Here is a 13,056-nt window from a genome sequence, read left to right on the forward strand (position 1 = left end):
AATAACTTTTGCTCCTTTTGGACCCGTGTCTTGTGCTCCTCCCTCTTCCCTAAAGGCTTCATTCCTGTACACTTCCCAAGTGGAAAGTTTTGGAGGTTTTACTGAGGCCATTAACAATCCCCTGCTCACTGTATAACTGTCCACCCCCCTCCCCCAAAAAAAGCTTTCTATTACATAACAGAGTCACCTCCATATGGTGGGCACTTTCTTAGCTTTATTTCGAGGCGCTTCTACATGACATTACTCCAGCTGGTATTAGCAATCATGATAGCTGCCTTGCTCCAGAGCTGCAAGTCATCCATACATAAACGTGGTTGGCACAGCGTCTCTTTCTAGCTTTACACAAGAGCAATGCAAGGCACATGGTTTATGATACAGGAGAAGTAAAGGACCTGATGTTCTCCTAACAAATGTTTCAGTGGCTCAGCATGACTTTGAAACTGTCAGATTACAAAAAGACTGTAAAAGCTACGAGGACCGAGATTTATCCCTTAAATATAAAGAGCTCTGAGTGAACTGAGCACATGGAGTCACCAGTTTAAAGGGGGGTGAAACGGGAAAAATGTCCCAAATATTAGGCACAACAGCCAGGTCAAGCTTGAGTAGTATCTCAGAGGAAACTGAGCCCAAATTGTATGTGTAAGTATCACATCCCAGAGGATGGAATCCGGCGTTTAAGATAAGCATAGCTTAGATAAGGAATGAAGCTAGCGTGCTGTCTTCAGAAGAGAGGCTATTGAACTCAAAAGCTAACTGAGTTTTTTGTTTGTTTTTTCCTCCAAAGACACTTTGAAAAGACAATTGCTGACTCAGAATAGAAATGAAATTCTTGTGACTTTAACAACAGTTTCCTCTGCTGGCCTGCAAAACATTGTGGTGCATGTAGAGATCAGAGTATTACATGAACATCAGGGAAAGTCTATTATATTCAATTTCAAATATCCTAAACTCATAGGGCTCCCAGTGGCCCCGTGAGTTTAATCATTCATGAACGAGCAGCAAAAAAGACATTTCAGTTTAGAATTTTGCCAGCTAACTGAAGCTTGGTAGCCTCGCATGTGCAAAACTCAAGCCCCAAGCTCAACTGTCTTCTTCACAAACAAAGTCCAGGCAACTATGCTCTTGTTATCCGATAACAAACATGCCTCTGTGCTGCGTACCTTTGACACAATGTGAGAAGCACCTCCAGAAACACCTCCAAAACTTGAAAACAAAACACACACTTTCATTTACAAGATTAGTCCTCTGTTGCAATCTTGCGTCAGTTCACACAGTTAGAATAATTTCTTCGAGTAGTTCAAGCTACCAAGTTACACAACTACATGTTAATGAAATTATCTCCAGACTGCATCACTTATATTTTTGTTAAATATAGAATAAAGAAACTCACATATACATACCCTATTGGTGCTTTCATGCTGAAGAGCAGAAAAGTGTGCATCTATCTGTAACACAGGCCTTTACAAAGTGCCATGCTGTGTCCTTGAGAGCCTTTTCACTGAGTGCATCTGTTTGGATCATATCTGCGCCCTGTTCATAAAGGCTCCCTGCCAAACTCGAGCCCCTCTCTGCTCTCCGACTCTTTTTGGCTTCTCTGTATTAACAAGAGCTGAGCCGAAACTGAAGTTTTGGGGCCAATTCCGACTTACAAACTGTAGAGATGGAAGGTTGGAGACACGGCTCAACTCCAAACCGCATTGTGACGCATGCTCTGTTATTTGTGAGACTCTTGTAAACAAAGGAGCCAAAGTTGGCAAACTACTGTAACTACTGTAAGACACAGTTCCTTTATCTGCATTCAAGTTCAAAGAAAAAAAAAAGCTTCTGTCTGACATATCAGGCCAATATTGGTCAACATTGTCCAACCAACACAGCCGCAGCATCATACCCGAGCTTAACTAACCACAGAAACATGCTGCGCAAACACCTCTGGAGAAATCTGAGTGCGACACACTGACAAACCTGTTCCTCATAGTAGATAATTAGGACAGAGGTCTTCAGCACAATCTGGAAAAACAGACGCTGGAAAATTGGAATAAAACTAAAACACTACAGTTTGGAAAACTAGTATTTAGTCGTATTATATATTTTTATATGTCTAGTATTATTTTTTATTATTAAGTTTTTAAATGTCATTCATAAAGAGTGGCATTTTGTCAATGGGGAACAGTTTAAATACAATAATGAGTTTCCACAGTTCCACAGTTCTTAAATATCGCAAAGTAAACAAAAGCACATAAACTGACATGTGACCCAAGCGCTGAACTTTAACTCTGTTTCTCTGAAATCCAGCACAGATATGGTTTTATTGCTTGCTATATGAGAGACACGTAGGTCAGGGATCTGGTTACTGGGATGTGTCTATTAGGTATGCTGGTCACGGCTAATACGATCACACTGAAAGATAGGTTTAAGAAGTCTTTTGCCCTAAACCATGAGGCTGTGTCTTTCACTCTGTGCAGCATCCCTTCAGTATCAAGATTCGCTGACTGACAGGGTCGTGGGTACATCAAGATCTTGAAATATAACCCCCTTGCAGTCAACAACTTACATACCTCCAATTTTGTTTGTGTGTGTGTGTGTGTGCGCGCGCGTGAGGGGGAGCGGCATCACGTTGTCAAACACAGGAGAGTATTAGAAAAGGAGCCAGTGTGAACTGGGTGATATAAATTATTCTTTTTGTATTAAATGTATCTGCTCTCCTCATTCCTCCCTTTCTTTCACCACCTGCCTGTCTCCCTCAGACATTTTTACACGGCCTCACCCTATTACGTAACCAGCAACAAGGCTATGCACACTGCAGATGCATTGGAAATGAAGATGAGTGGGAAAATCTTCACATTCCTTGTGCATGGCTTTGTGAGACATGATTGAAGAAAAACAAAGCAAAAGTAATTATTCTATTTTCATCAAGAGTAAAATAGAAAGGAATTCGTGCAAAGTACAAATGAGGAAAACATGACTTTTGATGTTCACCTTTTGTCTGACCTCTGATATTTTATTGTCCAGATTCATGTGCGATGGGACTAGAAAGAGTTACTCCACACTGAGCTCCTATATGTGGGTTTCCTAATGATAACAGCATATTCTTGCACAGAGTTTATTTCAAGAAGTTGCATGATCCACACGACCAACCACAATTCTTCAGTTTAATGTCACATCTTGGGGATGAATACACACAGGAAGAGGCATGACAAGCAAAGGAATTCCTCATAAAATGTTCACAACTGAACACTGAAATGTCCAGTATTTTGCGTTAATGCTGAACACACGTAAGCTTGTGACGCGTGTCACAAGCAGCAGAATCACGCATCGCTATCGTCAAGCGGTTACATACACGACTATTTTAGCGTAACTGACTGCACAATGCCCAAAGTACAGTGCCGCAGCACAATGACTAAAGGACACAAAGGATACATTTTGCCTGCCGAATCATGGGATTAAAAAAACAAACAAAACAACAACATTATCGGGGTGTATCTGCAGAATTTGTTGTTTTTGTGTCAGCAGGATGTACTTAAACACAATACACAGGGCACATAACATCACGAATGTCAGCAGCAGACTGTAAAAACAACAACCATGTAATACGTGACAAGAGGAACAATAGCTAGGTTTCATTTGACGTAGACGTGACGTCGACGTAAAGCGCGAAATTTGACTGGCGGTCGGAAGTGAAAAAGATAAGCGCAAAATCACAGACAGACAGTACGCAAAATGCCTATGTCCTGTTGTGTTTACGGATGCTCCAGTAGGTCGACCAGAGAAACTGATAAACGGTATTTTAGGGTACCAAAAATAGCCCAACGAAGAGGAGAAAAATGGAAAATTCTAACCGAAAAACGTAGGAAAAAATGGATTTTAAATTTACGTTTACAGTCGGGAGGAGCAGAGTCTGCCAATGCCCGTGTCTGCAGCGACCACTTCGTCAGAGGTAATGTTATGTTTGCAAACGAACTTATTAGCATTAGGTTGTCGTTAAATTCTCGTTTACTTAGTGCTTTTAAGTTAGTAGTCTAATATTGACTTGATTGGGACTATAGGCTGCCCAAGTGCTTTGGATGACGAAGAGTCGGAGGACTGGGCTCCGACGGTCAATCTCGGCTACGAACGAAAACCCAGATCGGAATCAGTTCTCAAACGAGAGAAAAGAATGAAGCTTAAGGCAGAACAGCATCGATGTGCAGAGGCGATTTTGGATATGCAACAGACGGCTGAGAGCCCGGATTTGAGCCTAGTGACAGTGGAGAACAGGCTACTAACCCTGCCATACAATTGCAATGAGCTGCAATCACTTCTCCATCCTCCTTTGCAATTACCCAAGTCTTCAGAGGTGTCTCGTTAGACCGCTGAGAATGGTTTACCTTGAAACAAACAACTGTCACTCTAACGAAGTCCTAAGGATGTGGCATGTTTGTTGACGTTAAAGCCGCTACCGCTAACTGTTAGCGTGTTTAAGATAAAGCAATATAAGAACAAACACTCACCCTTGCAAACACCAAACTGTATCCATCACGGAGACGTTCTGTTCCAAGGTTGTGGACCCACCCGCTGACAAAAACATTGTACGCCTCCAGACTCTTGAAAGCTTTCATTTGCTGCCTAGTGTAGTAAGAAGTCTGGAGGACCAAGTAGTTGGTGATATCCACAGCCTCGATAGTAGGCAAATCCTTTACTTCTGTGGTGTATTCGGACATTTTCAAAGAATACGGATCACGTCCGATATATTTTTTAACTATCTGTTTATATCTCTCCCGAGAAACGGGGTCTAAAGTTGCACAATAGCTGCTCTCCTGACTCTCCACAGTGTCCTCCATGTTTACTTCCGCCCTCCACTCAAAAATCGCGCTGCCTCCGCACGTCATCAGAACCACGTGACCGCAACCCAACTATTACACGCAAATTAAACTTGTGCGTCAGATCTACGTCGTAACTTACACCATAAGTGCAACCCCACCTAACCCTACGCCGCAACCTTCTACGTAACCTGGTGTGCACCTCCCAATAAATGTAACTACAATCGAGTCCATGGTTTGTTTGTTTTTTACATTGTGTTATGGTTATACAAACATAGTAAAATTATAAAGCGAGCACTGATAAAGCCAGCCAGCACGTGCAGAACATTTCCCTAACCAGAGAAAACTGAAAAACGTAACTCAGATTGTTTCCACAGTTTTATATAATGAAGATAAACATGTGTTGCCTAACTTACTGGGAAGTCTCCAATCAATTTTCTACAAAAGCAAGTCATCATAAGGACACGTGAAAAAAAAAAAAAAAAATCAATGAAACTTCAGATATTTGTGTACATTTGTAGTCTGTGTTTGTTTTGTTCCTACCTACAACTGAGCCTGATTCTGATTTGATCACAAACTTTCAACTCCGTTTAATTTGAAGCAACAGCTCTCCTTAGACCCGAGACAAAAACAAGCCGGAAAAAATAATGGGAGAGCTGTTGCTTCCCATTTGTCGGAACACTGTGCTTCTCCTGGGGATAACATCAACTTCCTAACTAAGAGAGGAGCAAAGACAATGTCTCAGACTGCACTTTTTCATCTCTGCTGGCAGGCAGTTTCAACTTTTAAACTATTTCATAACTTTTTTGGGATTTTTTTTAACTGACTGCAGCCCATGAAGAAACTTTTCCAGTAAGCCAGTGACTCATGATTTATCTGTGCAACAGACTGAAAGCAAAACAATGTTATGCAGTTGTTTCACACTGTAAAACATTCACATCTACTTGAGTCTGATAGGTCAGCCTGATAGAAAAATCTACACGTACGTTAAACCCACTAAAACAAACCAGATGACAATGTAGCCACTACAGAATAAAGTCCTTATAAGAACGTTAAAAAGGGTCACCCTTGGATACAGACCTAATGTTTTCAATGAACAACCCAGGATAGGAACCTTCCCTTTCCATTCGCTCATTACCACACCTCCTGATGAGCATTGTGTAACTTATTAATGATATAACTCACTGTTTGTAAACCTTAAACGTAAAGGACACACCCCGCCTCCACCACCCACAATCCTGCCTTGAACTTCTGATCAATAGAAGCTGAACCTTTTTGAACGAGTACCACATGATCCCTCTATGTTTCTACTTTCTTTTGTCCAGCAGCTGGTGAGTTTTACTGCTACTGGGTTCCAAAGAGGAAGAAGTAGTTAAAACCTTAACAAATTAAAAAAAAAATGTTACCTATATAAATAAACACCAAACTGCTTTTAAAACAACGCCTAAACTTTTAAATCTGTTGTACAGTTTCTTATTATCAGCCCTCAGCATTATAATACACAAGATGCTGTATGAAGAGAAGTGGAAATTTCCACTAGCAGCCATGAACGGCCATGAGGTTTGCACATCTGAAACTTAATATGCCAAAGGGCAGCAACAAACACCAGGGCCTCACAGGCAGAGTAAGGGGCTCTTTAAAATGTGCTGGCAGCGAAAAGTGAAATGTCTGCACTCACATGACACTTCACTTACATATCATATTTTCAGCAGTTTAATGTTCAGATAACTGAATCTAAACACAGCTGATCCTTATGCCTTAAGACAAGAGTATGATACAAGCCTCAGCGTGAGAGAAGAAAGCTTTTAAACAGTAATTCAATGAAAAAGATGGATTATGTTTTGCATGCAGCAGATAAAGACATGGTTGTGCATCTCACTATTTACTTTTGGCTAGCAGTGCCCACAAACGCTTGCTTTTCCAAAGTTGGACCAGGTTCTACAATAAGTAGGTCACTGTAGCTGTAAATCTAGTTATGGAGACGTGGGAGACAGGGTTGTCAACGGGGGCGAGCTCATAGCAACTGATGACACCTAACAGAACTGCATGCGCACTTATACATTCAGAAACATGCATGAAATCCACACATATAACAAGCAGTCTTCGTCATCATTAAGTTTCCCTAGAAAGTGTTAACTGTAAGGCTCCTTTTCTAGTGCCGGAAATGTTGAGTATACTTTGTCACTAGCAAAGACGCCGCCCCTCATTTGCTGATCGGCTGTTCGATACGGTGTTAGCCTTACTTTTTAATCTACTTGTGCATATTTACCGACTCAACACATGTGAATCAGTGAGGAGGGCGTTTTTACAATAGGTAACCAGTCATTTGTAGACTCCTCAAAATAAATCACTCTTTATTAATTTTATCTCCCTGCAACAGAGACAGAAAGCCAGGAACAGTTTTATAAAAGGAAGTCATTAAAGAGACACTGGGGACTGGTGTGATTACTTAATAATAACAGATGAAACATGAATGCAGTAGTACAGGATTTTGAGGATTTTCTGGCATGTCCCAGTTCAAAAGCCAAAACGTTTACAAACCACAACTTTTAACCATCATTAACCAAAAAGAAAAAAAGTCTCCAGCATCAACAACCTCGTATTCACTCGACTTTCATATTCATATTTTTTCCCTGCTTGTCTGTACTCTACCTGCCTTGCCTCCACACCACAGCTTTAGAACCACTGGTGTAGTATACGGAAGGGCTGTATTTGCAGTAGGCTAATTAGAGTTTTATGATGTCAGTACAGCCTGTTCCCATCCCGCCAGCATTAATTACTGCATATTTGTCAAAGCTAGTGGCTCAGTCAGGTACAAGGTGGCCTTGGAAATCTTTGCTCCTGAAACACTGGGTCAAAGCACGAGTGAATCAGAGTGGTCACTCCCACCTCATCGTTTGTCACATCTTAAACTGAACCAAGCGGCTGTCAGTGCTGAAATATAAACAGCAAAATTAAAAGGCCTTGACAATTTGTTACAAGAAAACCAAATTTAACTATAACTTCAAGCCACAAGTGAGACAAAGGCTCATAGTAGAGGTGTCATGAGCGGGGAAATAACCTACAGAGAGCAAAACCACTTGTGTACCAGGCTGTACATGGGCGTCTGTAGTCTATAGGGATTGACTCCCTTTTGGCACCAGCAACAAATGGCCATTTGAAGCTTGGCATGTTTTGGCACTTGTGCTTTGGCTTAATGTTCAAACCCCAAAGGCTCACTTGTTTACAAGTTTCTTTGAGCGTTCTTTCACTTTCACTAGTCTACCACGCTGTAATTCACTCCTGTAATCGCAAAGATTAGAGTTTACCTTTATGGTTTTTTTCTCTATGGTGTTTTGCGTGCGGTGATAAGTTGTTATTTTTCACTCGGTTTAGTCTCGATAGTGTTGCTTCTAAATGAGAAAATCTGCTGCCTACTTCATGCTAACTTTTAGAGTATGTTTTTTGAGGCTATATTCAAGCCATACTTGAACATTTGATTGATTTCTCTTCCTTTTTAACCATTTTTGTCTGTCTCCGTCTCCATGAGCTCATCATCGTTCCTCAGTGGACTTTCACAGTAACACAAGACGACACAAATACGAGAAAACTGACACACACAGCTGCCTCATAGCACTCTTGCCCCTGTGCTTCTCTGCAGTTTCTTTTTTCACCCTCCTTTCAGCACTCCCTGCCACCTCATTAACCAGTTTCCATTTGACTGTCAAAGTTTTACTTTCTTTTCTGCTCTTCATTTTATTTGCAACTTCTCGGCTGTTTATTTGCCTTCTAAAAAGCAGCATGATCGCTGAACAGGCTCGTGGTTAAATTGTAGCAAGCAGCGTCCTTTTACAACTACCTACTTTAGGGAAATGGGACCCTTGGATGTGCAAAGTGCAGGGTCACAGCTAGTATAAATAACCTGTAGTCATGTGAGGGTGAGTAAGTCAAGTAGAAACATGAAAACAAGCTGAAGTCATATCAATTCTTAGCGTTATCTGCTATTGACCCACAGGGAATCAACAACCAGCCTATGTCAAGTGCAACTTTTGTAAAGAAAACAAGCTGTAAAACTAGTCAGTTAACCCATAGTTAGTATCAGTGAGTCCATACATAAGTGAATTTAGTACTTAGCACTTAAGTACTTAGTTGAGGCCAAGAGCCACAAGTGAATGATCAGTGGGTGAAATCTAAGCATTAGATGATTTTCAAAGGGGATCATAAGTATCTCTCTTCACCATATACTCACTAATAGAAACCCTATATTTTGGTTTATTTACTATAATTAAATTGGTTATCATTTGTGAAGGCTTATTGTGATACAGATACATATGAGCACAGGAGCGTACACAAGGATTTGTGGATCAATTACATCTCAAGTGCTGCAGCCATCAAGCTTGTATTTCCAGATCAGAGAATATTTGGAACATGTTGGACAGGCTTTAAGCATACACCATGAATTTGTTAAGTCACTAGTCTATTTAACCTTTCCCTTAAGCATTAGAGCACTTGTGGGATGTGTGTGTGTGTGTGGGGGGGGGGGGGGGGGGGGGCTTCCCAGCTTAATATGACAATGCTCATTTCCTGTGAAACAGGACAATTACACAAGAAGCATTAACACACTGTAAGGAAGCATTTAGCAAGTTGACTGGAGTATAACTACTTGCTTCAATTCAATTCAATTCTATTTGTATAGCACCATGTCACCCCAACAGTTGCTTCAAAGTGCTTTGTATTTTGAGGTAGAGACTCTACAAAAATACAAAGAAAACCCCAACAATCATATGACTCCCTACAAGCAAGTGCTTTGGTGAAAGTGGGATGGAAAAACTCCCCTTTAACAGGAAGAAACCTCGAGCAAAACCAGGCTCAGGAAGAGGCGCCATCTGCCGCTACCGGTCGAGGATGAGCGGATGAAGACAGGACAAAGGCATGGAAGAAAGGCAGAGATTAATATTAACAAACAATTAAATGCAGATGTGTGTAGACACATAGTAGGTGAAAAAGGTGACTGAAGAAGAAGTACTAAAGGCATCATGGGAATCCTCCAGCAGCCTAGACCTATTGCAGCGTAACTAAGAGATCACAGGTGGATGTTTTTGTATCTGTGACACAGCTTTGCCTAGTTTTTCTGAGTATCTAACAAGTCTTCAAAGAAGGCATTAAAAAAGCAGAACGGCCATTATTGATGCTCTGTCAGACAGTGAAGTAAGAGGAAGCCCAACCCCTTACTGTTACAGACATCCAGTGTTGCATCACCAGGTGCCCTTGAGGAAAAAAAACAGCCCACTTTTTAAGTAAACAGGCATGGACTTCACTCCTTCCCTCATGGAAAATTTCTGTGTAATCGGTTGCACCATCAATTCATTTCCTCTAACTAACACTATTTTTCATAGACTTACAAGCTATTACCATCATGGACTGTTCGCTGCCTGCTCTCACTGAATATTCACTTACATTTTTTGGTAGTAAACTTTTGTTACAATGTTTTCTTTTCTTTTTGATGGCTGAAACTGCACAGAATCAAACATGCTACTTCGAATGCTTGAAGGCTGTTAAAATAAGCTTTATTAAATGGATTTCACATTTATGAGCAGGTTAGTGTTAATGTACAACCAATCCACTTGAAGACTGAGTGATTGCTAATGCTACTATCTTTATCAATACGCTAGATATAGGCATTATACATACGTAACCCAATTATTACATTGTACAAATTAAATATCCCTGCTTGCCTTACTTGTAGAGGAAAGAAAAAATTTGGGGGGGGGGGGGACTGCCAAGCCATTTTTACTCAGTTTTGTACGTATCATTCAGTCACATGCACCAACCTGTCATTAGTACTGGTGGATAACGTCTAAACTTTTGGAACAAGCCATTTAATTACTTCATAGCCCAAAGTCACAAAGCAACAGTTCATACAGCGTGCACAAGGACTCTATTCTTAGACCCCTGAACGTCAGGGAACAGTTGAAATATAAACTGTTCAATGCTGCGACTGCATGTTTTCTTTTCCTAGAATGAGTGGGTGATTGAATGTGTGATTACACTTTACATTGTCTCGAATTGTCTACTTCACAGCTGAGACCACAGCTGCAAGTCAGGTTTGCAAGAGTCAGTGCAATACTGCAACATTGCATCTAGAGTTCACAAACGAGTTCAGCACAAAGACAGCATAACACTTTTTTTTTGGCCACAATCACCTATGAGATGCGGAACCATTTACGTAACCCATGTTAAACACACTGTAATAGCAGAAAAAAGTTAAAAATATTGTTTAATATTAAAATAAAGTATAATATATTGCTCATTAATCTTTTTGGAATATGTAGATAAACAAATCATTGCCTTAACGTCTTGGAAATTCACACTATTTTTCCTCAGTTATAATCAAAATGTAGAGTCATATGTGGGTGACCAGATACCAAAAAAATTTGTGTTTGTGTGGGGCCGTGCTGCCAGGTAGACTGATATTTTCATACTGAACTTAAAAATAAAAATACATATACTCTGCAGGATGCCAGATATGCACCTAAAGGCAAAATAAATTACATCTGAAAGCTACTTATCCAACTCTCTTGATGAGTAAAAACAATAAAAGGGGGAGTTGAAGTTTGCTCTTATTGTCTCATACTCTTTATATTATGTGCATTGTCTGTATTTTCAGCTGCTTTTCTGTCTGCTGATCATCACTGGAGCTCAGCAGGGATGCACCCATCAATCGTTGTGCTTTTTTAAAGCCATATCTGATGATTTTGATCATTTATGTGTCACTTCAGGCCACATTTTCCTCTGTGTGAAATTGAAGAAAAACTGTATTTCCCACTGTCGTTTCATTTTCTTTGAAGTAGTTTCTGTTACATCTCTGTGGTGTAACTGAGCCATTCATGATATGGTTGTTGCTCATTAAAGAACAGGAGACCAGTTGGGCGTGGGCTCCCAAGCTAGTAGCCGTCAGGCTAACCTTAGCTTCAAATGACATAGCATTACTTAACGTGAGCAGCCCCCCTCCACCCCCTTTCTTTTACTACTGAAAAACCATTTAAGTTCACTTACACAAATTCATGAACATTCAGTCATTTCCCTGAAACATTTTAAGTTGTTTTATAATAACTTGAAGAGTAATTTAGTGCAATACTGTTAGTTTTGGCTGGTTTTGAACTTAAATTGGGAGCATCAGTGCTTTTTACCAAGTTGGGCTCATTGGATGTTAACAGTTGACAGTAAGCTAGCAGCTACAGATAACAGGTTAATTAAAATAAAAAGAAAGTACTATCAACTCACCAGCGATCCCCCCAGCAGCCCCAGTAGTAGCCGTGCTTTTCTACAACGTGCTTCTTCTAATAGGCTTTAAAGAAAAGGCGACAAGTCGATCCAAACCGAAACTCGTCCTGGCAGCAAAGAGCCGTCTTATCTCTGCGTTACCAAATCCCCGCTGTAGGGCGACGATCTCATCACACAACCCCCCCGGCCTGCGGTGTTCACGACTCCTGGCTGTTGTGGTTATCACGATTCTTGATTCATTTGATTCAAAATCAGCGATGAGTAAGAGAGCAGCTTGCAGTGGCGAATAACTGTCTCAGAGGCGGGCGGTCTTAGTTTTTTTCCAGAGAAAAAGAGCGCTTATGGGAGTGGTAACCGAGCTTGGCAGTCTGCACGGTTCGCACGTAGTCGTTTGTTAGCCCACTACCACAACTAGCATATAGATCCCACCTCCTCCTGCTAGTCGGATCAGTGTGCACAGACCGAGACGGGCAACGCCACTGGAGGTTTTGAGGACAGCCTGTACGAGGGGAGTGATGCTAGGGATGGAGGGAGGGGGGATGCTGCACATGATGGTCACGTAGCTGATTGCAAAGCTGCACTCACAAATAATGGTTGGAGTCAGAACCGATGCTAGTTCTCTAAATGTTCATAGGTTTCATAGAAGTGCAGTCATTTCCTGATTTATCGACATAAATATCTTCTGAATTAACTAGGTTTTATGTTTTCTAAATATTTTCTTGTAAAAACAGAATATCGTCTCCAACTAAGTTCTGTTTTAATGTTTTAAAGTATTTCTATTCCCAAAGAGCAAACAATTACTTGAAAACTTTAATACAGTTTTTCTTGGTTCTCTCGGTGTTCTTGGTGAATTACTAAATTCAGTTGTAATAACAACACTTTGAGTTTTGTAACAAAACTTGTAATGGTTGAGTAAACTTCAAATACATATTACAAAATTGTTTTAGCTCCGGTCAAGCAATAATATCTCCATTTCTGTACATTCTGTAACCATAAT

At 40.6% G+C, this 13,056-nt stretch overlaps 1 protein-coding gene across 1 annotated transcript in view; it reads right to left on the minus strand.

Moving 5' to 3' along the window:
- The window catches only part of rnf24 (ring finger protein 24), a 28,986-nt gene extending 16,457 nt beyond the window's left edge, over positions 1–12,529 (minus strand). Inside the window, exon 1 of the mRNA XM_080879971.1 lies at positions 12,060–12,529. The gene's annotated coding sequence lies outside the window, so the exon portion shown is untranslated. The remainder of the gene's footprint in view (positions 1–12,059) is intronic.
- Positions 12,530–13,056: the final 527 nt, after the last annotated feature.

This window comes from Rhamphochromis sp. 'chilingali', assembly GCF_963969265.1.
Source record: "Rhamphochromis sp. 'chilingali' genome assembly, chromosome: 4".
Taxonomy (NCBI): Eukaryota; Metazoa; Chordata; class Actinopteri; order Cichliformes; family Cichlidae; genus Rhamphochromis; species Rhamphochromis sp. 'chilingali'.